Raw genomic sequence first — 10,556 nt, 5'->3', positions numbered from 1 at the left:
TGTGGTGGCAAAGAATTGGAAATCAAGGGAATGCCCATTAATGGGGGAATGGCTAAACAAATTGTGCTGGAATACTATTGTGCTGTAAGAAATGATGAGCAGGAGGCTTTCAGAGAAACCTGGAAGGACTTACATGAACTGATGCTGAGTGAGATGAACCAGAACCAGGAGAACATTGTACACAGTAACAGCAACACTTTGTGATGATCAACTATGATGGACTTGGCTCTTCTCGGCAGTGCAATGATCCAAAACAATTTCAAAGAACTCATGATAGAAAACATGCTCCATGTTCAGAAAAAAGAACTGTGGATTCTGAATGCAGATTGAACCATACCATTTCTACTTTTTGGCTGTCTTTTTTTTCTTTTTTGAAGTTTTTCTCTTTTATTCTGATTCTTCTTCTACAACATGATTAATGCAGAAATATATTTAATGTGATTGTACTGTGGTAAAAATTATTTGTGGTAAAGATTAATATTCCCATTTTTAGCTAACTCATTTGGGAGGGGCCACACCTGGCCCACCCCAAGGTTACAAAGGCAGCTTTTGAAGGACCTCCCCTTTTGGGGGAGGGGAGATTGAACACTCCCGGAAGGGAGGCAGGCTACTTCCAGAACACTAGCTTGCTCTTGGTCTTTCTGCTTGGGCCCTTGTGGTGGTGGTGCGTGGCGCATGTTTGTGCTCTGTCTGGCGACTACTGTCCTGGTAGACATGGGTGAGTTTAATTAAGGAAAACCCTAAATTCCTTTGAACTAGCTAAATTGGAAAGGGTCTGGGTTAAGTTTAGAGTTAAGAGTATTTATCTGTATTTCTATTTTCCTATTTCCTTATCTTTGATTTTTATTAGTTTCACCTTTGTTGTTTAATTAATTCCCAAGTAATAAAATCTGATCCTTTTGTGAACTAAAGCTTAGAGGCTCCTTTCTTATCAGCCTGGGAGAAATATCTAAAAAGGGCAGTTCAGAGGGGAGGGTTAAACCTAAAAGGTCCCTCATATTTCCGGGACCTCAATATTAAGGTGAGTCACCCAAATAACACTATGTATATCAAATACATAGGGACTGACGACAGAGATAGCTCTAGCTGCCTCTCACCAGACTTCTCCCAACCCACCCTCAATAAGGAACATTCCACCCTCAGGTGATCATCCCCATTTACCATCTATAAAAGCTGTGGCCTTTCTCCTGTTCAAGGAGATAGGTATCTCAGAGAACCAAGTCTCTGAAACTATATCACCTCTAGAAAAGTTTAACTTCTCTCTCCATCAACTTTCTCTATCGCCTTAATAAAAGATTATTTTATTCTAATTGGATTTGTGTGCAAGAGGGTGTAATTTTTTAAAGAGGAATACTTAAGGATCCCCCCATCCCATTCCCCTCCACAAAAATGAAACTCTATTTTCATTCATTCCTCACAGGTACAAGGAAGCTCATAACTTGTCTTCCAATAATCCTTTAAGGTTTGCAAAGTTCTTCTCTAACCAGTGACAAACACAATTGACTGAGAACTGATTGACTTCATACCCAGGCCAATGAATTGCCTGGGGGTGGACCAGACTTTGATTCCAACCTCTGATTAATTTGTAGATCTCCCAAACTCTCCCCTCCAAAAGAGTCCCAGACATCATTTATCTACATTTGCTTGTTATGTAAAACAGCTTACCTAATGAAACTATTTAATAGTTAACCCCCTAAAAGGTTATGTAAAAGAACTTAACTGGTAAGACCTAAGAGGTAATTAACCTTCCCAGAAGTCCCTTCACTCTCTCAGTCTCTGTACCCTATATAAACTCTGTTCCCAGTCCCACTCTTTAGGCACTCCAAGCACTTGAAATGGCAGCATCACAGGTTGTAACTCCTCTGCCCCTATTAAAGACCTTAATTTTATTGTATTGATTATTTTCATTAGTTTTTCAGGTTGACACCAGAAACATTTATTTTACCTTTACTCCATAAGAGGCACGATGCTAGTGTTTGCTATTGTTCAGTCATGGCCGACTCTTCGGGACCCCATTTGGGGTTTCCTTCTCCACCTGATTTTACAGATGAGGAAACTGAGGCAAAAAGGGTGAAGTGTCTTGCCCAGGGACACACAGTTGGTGTCTGAGGTTGGATTTGAATTAAGGTCTGTGTCATTTAAAACAATGGAGAGACTAGCCTGTTTCTATTCTAAATTACTGGAGAACTTGGCTGGGTTTTTTCTAAAAAAACTGCTACTTATAAATTAATGGCTATTGCGCACATTTAGGTTGTAAGCATTTATTAAATTATATTTAAATGTTAGGAGAGCACTGACCATATTTGACACAAGTAGAAAACCCTCTAGCACCATATTGTCTCTAAGAGAGAGCACATGGCTCCAACCACAGCTCAGAAGTCCTACATTACCTAGAGAGAGAAGAGACCAGTTCACGGGGGTCCCAGGTGCCAGAGGGCAACCTTCTTGCATCCAGACGCCTTCCTCTTTTGATAGAGATGGCTCTTACACACCGCTCATAGCTAATTGGCTGGAATCATTCAATCCATTGATTGACATGACTTGGGGGCGTGGTTAGGGTGTGTTTCCTCCCCTTAGCTAGTCAGAAAGGTTGATCTACATTCCTTTTGTTAAGCTTTAGGCTAGGGGCAGCTAGGTGGTCCAGTGGATAAAGCACTGGCCCTGGATTCAGGAGTACCTGAGTTCAAATGCGGCCTCAGACACTTGACACTTACTAGCTGTGTGACCCTGGGCAACTTACTTAACCCTCATTGCCTCAACAAAAAAAAATGCACTGGATGGGAGCAGCTAGGTGACCCAGTGGATAGAGCACCGGCCCTGGAGTCAGGAGGACCTGAGTTCAAATCCGTCCTCAGACACTTGACACTTACTAGCTATGTGACCCTGGGCAAGTCACTTAACCCCAATTGCCTCACCAAAAAAAAAAAGCTTTAGGCTATTCCCAAACTGGGGAGGGGGAGAGGGCAGCTTCTGGGTTTCTCCTAGAAATTCATTATTAATCATTATTTTCTCACAGGTCTTTAGGAAATGTGACCTTCACTTACTCCAAATAATTCCCTGAATTATTGATCAATGAGCATTTAGTAACCTGGACATATTGCTCATAATCCATTCATGTTATGATAGCTTGGGGAAACAATTTACAGTTTGAGATTATTGCATGAACATGAATCATAACACTTCTCACTGAGGGTTATTGGGTTACCACAGAATTTTAGAATTTTGTGTTTGCTCTTTTAGTTTCTGTGTACTTAAAAAAAAATTAAATCAGAATATCACCTACCAGTACTGCTCATTGTTATTGCTGTGTTCCAATAAAAAAAAAAAAGTTATATTCAGGTCTTCCTGATTCCAGGCCAGAGTTCTAGCCACTGTATCACCAGCTGCCACAGGAAAAGATATTAAAATAAAAAAGAAACTTAAATTGTTACAAAAGAATGTGTCCTTTAGCACAGCCATTTACACCAAAACTAGGGAAACAGTATCTTTTTCTGCCAGTGAGTTGATTATCGTGAGGGAAAAATCCATCCTCTTCTCAATAATTCTCAGGAACTCAGCAGCAAGGTGACAAAGGCTCTTTATTTCACTCTCATGAGAAGGAGGCACCCTAGCGTGCAGCTAGTGGGTGCCCAGAAAGGGGGCTCCCAGGCCCTGTTTTATACCCTAGTCCCTAATGCGAATGGACCCTCCCCTTTTTCATCACTGGTCGGGTTACAATCTACAGGCAAAAACTAGCTAATCAGAACGCAGTATTCCCACCCCTCTTCCTTGTATGGGCATAACTCAGGAGTGGACCTTATACTTCTCACAATTAGCATTTGTGAAATCCTTGGTTGGTGAAAGAGAGGATGAGATCCTGCGATTCTTGAAGTTTTCTTCTGTAATTGTCAAGTGATTAGGGAGAAAGGAAGGGACTTCGGGAGATACTGTCACAGAGGCATCTTGTCCAAAGGGAAATAAAATATTACATCAAGTATAGGACCAGATGGAGTCAATTATGTTTTCCCCCAAATCTACTTTTAAGAAGCACCAGGCAAGGGGCAGCTAGGTGGCACAGTGGATAGAGCACTGGCCTTGGATTCAGCAGGACCTGAGTTCAGGTCCAGCCTCAGACACATGACACTTACTAGCTGTGTGACCCTGGGCAAGTTACGTAACCCCAATTGCCTTATCAAAAAAAAAAAGAAGAAAAAGAAGCAGCAGCAGCAGCACCAGGCAGAGAATGGTAGAGATCAGGGAATGGCCCAGGAAAAAAGTGGGGGAGGGGCTCTAGGACAATTGAGGAAGTAGATGAGAATAAAAATAAGCATGTGCAGAGCACTGGGAGGTTTGCAAAGTGCTTTGCAAAAAGCTTAAAACTGCAGGCAGGGGCAGCTAGGTGGTGCAGTGGATAAAGCACTAGCCCTGGATTCAGGAGGACCTGAGTTCAAATCGGGCCTCAGACACTTGACACTTACCAGCTGTGTGACCCTGCGTAAGTCACTTAACCCTCATTCCCTGGCAAAAAAAAACCAAACAAAACTGCAAGCAGCTAGGTGGCATAGTGGATAAAGCACCTTAGTTCAAATGTGAATTCGGACACTTGACATACTAGCTTCTCGGCCCTGGGAACTTCACTTAACCCTCATTGCCCTGCAAAAAAAAAAAATTAAACTTTTTAAAGTTTGTCCTTTCCCCAGATCTAACAATTTGTGAAACATTTCCCAGTTCACTACAATCTAAGCTTCTACATTTCTGCCAGTAAAATATTGAGAGAGACATTGTGACTCAGAGGAAAGTAAACTAGAACTGGAAACCAAGATGGCGGAGTGGCAGGAAGCAATGTTGTGAATTTCCCTCCACAAAGGTCTCCAAATAAATCTAAAAAATATGCCAGACCAAATCCTGATGGGAAAATCCAGAAAAAGTCAGGATTGTCCAGCCCAACTCAGCACAGGCAGACAGAGAGGTCTGTAGATATTGGAAACAGGGTTGAGCCAGGAATTCACAGTTCCCTGATCACGGGCAGTATTGAAGGAGAGGCTGTGTGCCAGGGCAAGAGGAGTTCCCAGACACATACCAGGGCTCCCTTGGACTCATTCTGAAGCACCCATACAGGGACAGATGGAAACTGAAAGATTTGTCACCCATCACCCTGTTTCAGATCCAGGGTAATATTCACCTAGGGGTGATATTCCCAGTTGGGAAGGCTGGAGGTCCTGGGAAGTGAACCAGAAAGTTTGTAAGTTAGAAGGGTTGGCACAGCAGCCATGTGGCTCAGAACTCAAGTTGAGAACAGGGTCTCACTTCCAGAATCTATCCCAGCCTACAGAAGAATAACCAACACAAGAATCCAAGGCCAAATGGGAACCTGCAATTCTATCGCTTTGGACCAACAGAGCTTTCCGCCTGGCTGATAAGGTGGAATCCAGTGGCATCTACTCTTGTTCAGATCCAAACCCAGGTTAGGAATTTGCAGAGTTCAGACCAAGAGGCAGCAATCAGGCTTTGCCTTGGATCAGCCCACTTTGAAAGCAACAAAAGCTTACAGGGCTCCAACCTGTCCCTGAGATCCTGAGATAACAAAATGTTTAATACCCCCCAAAAAGCAGCAACAGAACCAAGACCTTTCCTCCAGAAGTGCACAGAGTCTAGCCCTAAAATCAAGTCCAAAGTCAAGAAGTAGGCTAGAGGAATGGCAAACAACAATAAGAACAAAAAGAACCCACCATAAAGAGCTATTATGGTGGTAGAAATGCTCAAAACACAAAAATAGAAGAAAATTACTTCAAAAGAGCTATAAGCAATTCTTCAGAGAAAAACACAACTTGGGCACAAACTCAACTAGAATTCCTGAAAGAGATGAAAGGGAAGAGGTGGTTTTTTTTAAGAATTAAAAATGCTTTTATAAATGGAATGACAAAATTGAGGGGAAAATTGCAGTAGAAATGAGAACTATAAAAGAAAGAATTAGAAAAGGAATTAACAGCTAGGCCAAAGAGATGCAAAACATTGCCCAACCAACAAATGCCCTAAAAATTAGAATGGACCGAAAAGAAGCCAATGACTTCATGAGACAACAAGAAATATTAAAGAAAAGTCAAAATACTAAAAAAAAGAAAGAAAATATAAATTACATCACAGTAAAAACAATTGGCTTAGGGGCAGCTAGGTGGCGAAGTGGATAGAGCACCGGCCCTGGAGTCAGGAGTACCTGAGTTTAAATCCGGCCTCAGACACTTAACGCTTACTAGCTGTGTGACCCTGGGCCAGTCACTTAACCCCAATTGCCTCACTTAAAAAAATTTTTTTTTTTAAATTGGCTTAGAACATGGGCCAAGGAAGAACAATTTAAGTTTCAAACACTCAGGAGCCACAGTCAGAATCACACATGACTTAGCAACCACCACTCTATAGGAATGAAGAGCTTGAAATACAATATTCTAGAAGGCAAGTGATATGGGCTTAAAGCCAAGAATAACCTACAATGCAAAATGAGAATAATACCACAGTAGGGAAATGGATTTTTAATGAAATGGAGGAATTACAAGATTTCCTGATGAAAAGAACAGAGCTGCAGAGAAACTTTGAAGTTTAAATATAGGAAGAAATAGAAACATAAAATGGTAAACATGAATGAATAACAATAAATAATTAAACAACGATAAATTGCTCATATTGAAATAAAATAAAGAGAGATACTTCCCCTCTGAATCCTATCATTATCAAGGAGTCCAATTAGATAAGAGCTGAGACTGGTTCTGTTATTTTTTGTTTGTTTGTTTTGTTTTTTGGTGGTTTTTTTTTGGTAGGGCAATGAGGGCCGAGTGACTTGCCCAAGGTCACACAGCTAGTGTCAAGTGTCTGAGGCCGGATTTGAACTTAGGTCCTCCTGAATCCAAGGCCAGTGCTTTATCCACTGCGCCACCTAGCCATCCAAGACTGGTTCTGTTATGTGTTGATGATCTTAAAAGGAGAAAAAGTATAACAAAATTTTGAAAGACATAGTTTCTGGGTAATTTAATAATTTTATCAATGAGGCCAACAGGTTATTAACAAAAGGATGGTCATTGGCTATCTCTCTCAGACCAATAACAATCCTGCCTGTGGGATTCACAGTTTATATATTCTTGAACAGTAGGTGGTCCATTAAACATTAATCAAATTTAATTGGTTAAGTAATTTGGAGGTAGGTTATATTAAAATGAAGGGCTAGACCAGACCACCCCCAGCCTTGGGCTATCAATTCAAAGAATGTATACTCTTTTCATTGAGTGAGCTGAGTGACCCTTCCCTGGATAGAGAGGCCTTCCTATCTAGACAGAATGATATGTCTCTACTCAAGCCTGAGTAGAACACAATGAGCTTCTTCGTCCTAGATTCCTTGGAAGTCTGGGTTGGTTCTGACCAAGATGAAGAGATTCAATTTGATCTCATGAAGAAGGAAAACTGGACTTTGGAGTTGAGGGGTGGGGTAGAGTTAGGACATTGAAAGAAGAGGGAGCAATGAATCTCCCCAATATATTCATTGTTAATAATCGTTTCTCACAAGAGGAAGGAAGAGAAACACATGGTGGGGGGATAAGGAAAGCAGCGGCTAGGGGAAATTATTTACATAATTGGGGTACATATGTAGACATCCCTACAAACAAGGTGGAGGAGGAGGAAGCAGCTGACAGAAACTTCATCCTCACCTGAACTGGTCCAAAAAAGGGAAGAATACACTCACAAAATGTTGGGTTAAAAAAAAATACATTTCACTCAAAGGGAAGTAGGAAGAGGGAAGAAAGGGGAAGGGAAATTAGATTAAGGGTTAGTCCTGTGTAAAACAAACTCTAGGGAGGTACAAAACTATTTATGGTTCTTTGTGAGGTGGCAAAAACTGGGAATCGGAGGGGATGATCATTAACTGAAGAATGGATGAACAAATGATTTTTGCTATTGGGTTGAACCATTAGTGTAATGACCAACCAAGATTCCAGAGGACAAATGATGAAACATGCTGCCCATGTCCTGATAGAAAAGTGAAGGATTCCAAAAGAAATGATGAGCAGGATGCTATCAGGACATATGAAAAATGCAAACCATCAACAGAGAAAGAACTGATTATGTGATTTAAAATTCTAAATGTGGGTTCTAATCTGTCCCCCCTGTTTTGGGGGGAAACTGACTAAAATCACTGATAAACGAGTTTAGGTTTTTTAAGGGTTTATTGAAAGATAGTAAAAGAAAGAGAAAGATTGAGAACAGATTTCCTATAACCTGGCAATCCTAACCTTAAACCTCCCACTTCTGAAGTCCTTTGCTACCACGCTGATCTCTCACACCAAAAGAGAAAGAACTCTCTCTCTCACCAGAGTCTGCTTCCTCCTTCATCTTCCCCTCCCAGAAATGGGAGGTTCTTCAAGCTGATTGGCTAGCGTCATTCAAATTCATTGGTTCACTGGACCCGAAGGTGGTTCTCGATGTAAAGTACAATGTTTTTAGCTTCTGAGAACAATACCTTCTTAAGTATCCTTAAGTACCAGCCAGATGTGTTTACAATCTAGTATGCCAGTCAGCAATCAGTTGCTCTTCCCCAATTCAATCAGTTTGGATCAATCTCCAGGTGGGCCCCTGAGTATCTGCTAAATCTCATCTATCACATTCCATTATCTTAACACATGATGGTATAATGAATACAGATTGAAGTATAATTTTGTTAGCTCCTCTTTCTAAAGGTATTTTGTCTATTTCTTCTCACAACCTAACTAATGAGAAGATGTTTTGCATAACTGCACATGTAAAACTTATATTGAATTGCTGGGTTTCATAGGGAGGGATGAGGAGGGAGGAAGGGAGGAAGAAGATTTAGAACACAAAGTTTTAAAAAATCAATGTGGGGGGCAGCTAGATGGTGCAGTGGATAGAGCACCGGCCCTGGATTCAGGAGTGCCTGAGTTCAAATCCAGCCTCAGACACTTAATACTTACTAGCTGTGTGACCCTGGGCAAGTCACTTAACCCCAATTGCCTCACTAAAAAAAAAAAAACCTCAATGTGGGGGGGGGGGGGCAGCTAGGTGGTGCAGTAGATAAAGCACCGGCCCTGGATTCAGAAGGACCTGAGTTCAAACCTGACCTCAGACACTTGACACTTACTAACTGTGTGACCCTGGGCAAGTCACTTAACCCCCATTGCCCTGCAAAACAAAACAAAACAAAAAAATCGATGTGAAAGGGGCAGCTAGGTGGCGCAGTGGATAGAGCACCAGCCCTGGATTCAGGAGGACCTGAGTTCAAATCTGAGCTCAGACACTTAACACTTACTAGCTGTGTGACCCTGGGCAAGTCACTTAACCTCAAATGCCTCAAAAAAAAAAAAGAAAGAAAGATAAGTAATGAATGATGAGCAGGAGGAGTTCAGAGAAACCTGGAAGGACTTACATGAACTGATCCTGACTGAGAGGAGCAGAACCAGGAGAACATTGTATACAGTAACTGCAACATTGTGTGATGAACAATGGTGATAGACTTGGCTCTTTTGAGTAATGCAATGGTCCAAAACAATTTCAAAGAACTTCATGATAGAAAATGTTCTCTATATCCAGAAAAAAGAACTGTGGTTTAGGAATGCAGATTGAACCATACTGTTTCTACTTTGGGGCTGCTTTTTTTTAACCTTTTTTGAGGTTTTCCCCTTGTGCTCTGACTCTTCTTTCACAATATGACTAATGCAGTAATATGTTTAATGTGATTGAACATATATAACCTATATCAGATTGCTTTCTGTCTTGGGGAGGAATGAGGGAAGGAGGGTGACAGAAAAGTTTGGAACTAAAAATCCTATGAAAACAAATGTTGAAAACTATCCTTATATGTAACTGGAAAATAATAAAATACTGAACTATTAAAAAAAAAAAGAGTACAGGACTTGAGTCAGGAAGACTTGAGTTCCAATCCTGCCTCAGACACTTAATAGATGAGTGAGACCCTGGGCAAGTCACTTTACTCTGCCTCAGTTTCCTCATCTGTCAAATGAGCTGGAGAAGGTGAATCTCTCCAGAATCTCTGCCAAGATAAACTCCAAAACAGGGTCTTGAAGAGTCAGAAACGACTGAGACAGTTGAACAGCAAGAGGGACAGCACAGGGCAGGAGCTTAATAGATGCTTATTGGTTGGCTGTCACATAGTCGGTACCTAATAAATGCTTACCGACCCGCGGACTGATAGGATAATAGGCTCAAGATCATGGGCCTGGAGCTGGAGAGCTCTGAGGGGCCACAGGGTCCAGCCTCCTCCTCTCTCTGCGAGGAGAACGAGATTATTTATGTTTATTATCGGAGACCCGGGCCAAATCCCTTAAGCTTTTGGTGACCGGGCACCATCCTCCGCTGCGTTCTCCCGACACGGGGAGTCCCCTCGGCCAATGAAATCACAGACCGAGGCCGCTCCTGGTCCTTCCCTTTATTATGGCGGCCGCTGCCCCCAAATCCTAGCCCCCACAGGTCCACGCACGCGCCCTGCGGCGCTGCGGCCATCTTGGTGGTCCTGCTCGTGGGCTCCGCGGCTGCGACTACATTTCCCAGCATCCCCCGGG

This window comes from Dromiciops gliroides, chromosome 1 (assembly GCF_019393635.1).
Source record: "Dromiciops gliroides isolate mDroGli1 chromosome 1, mDroGli1.pri, whole genome shotgun sequence".
In the NCBI taxonomy this organism is placed as follows: Eukaryota; Metazoa; Chordata; class Mammalia; order Microbiotheria; family Microbiotheriidae; genus Dromiciops; species Dromiciops gliroides.
Note: the sequence above shows the minus strand (reverse complement) of the source record.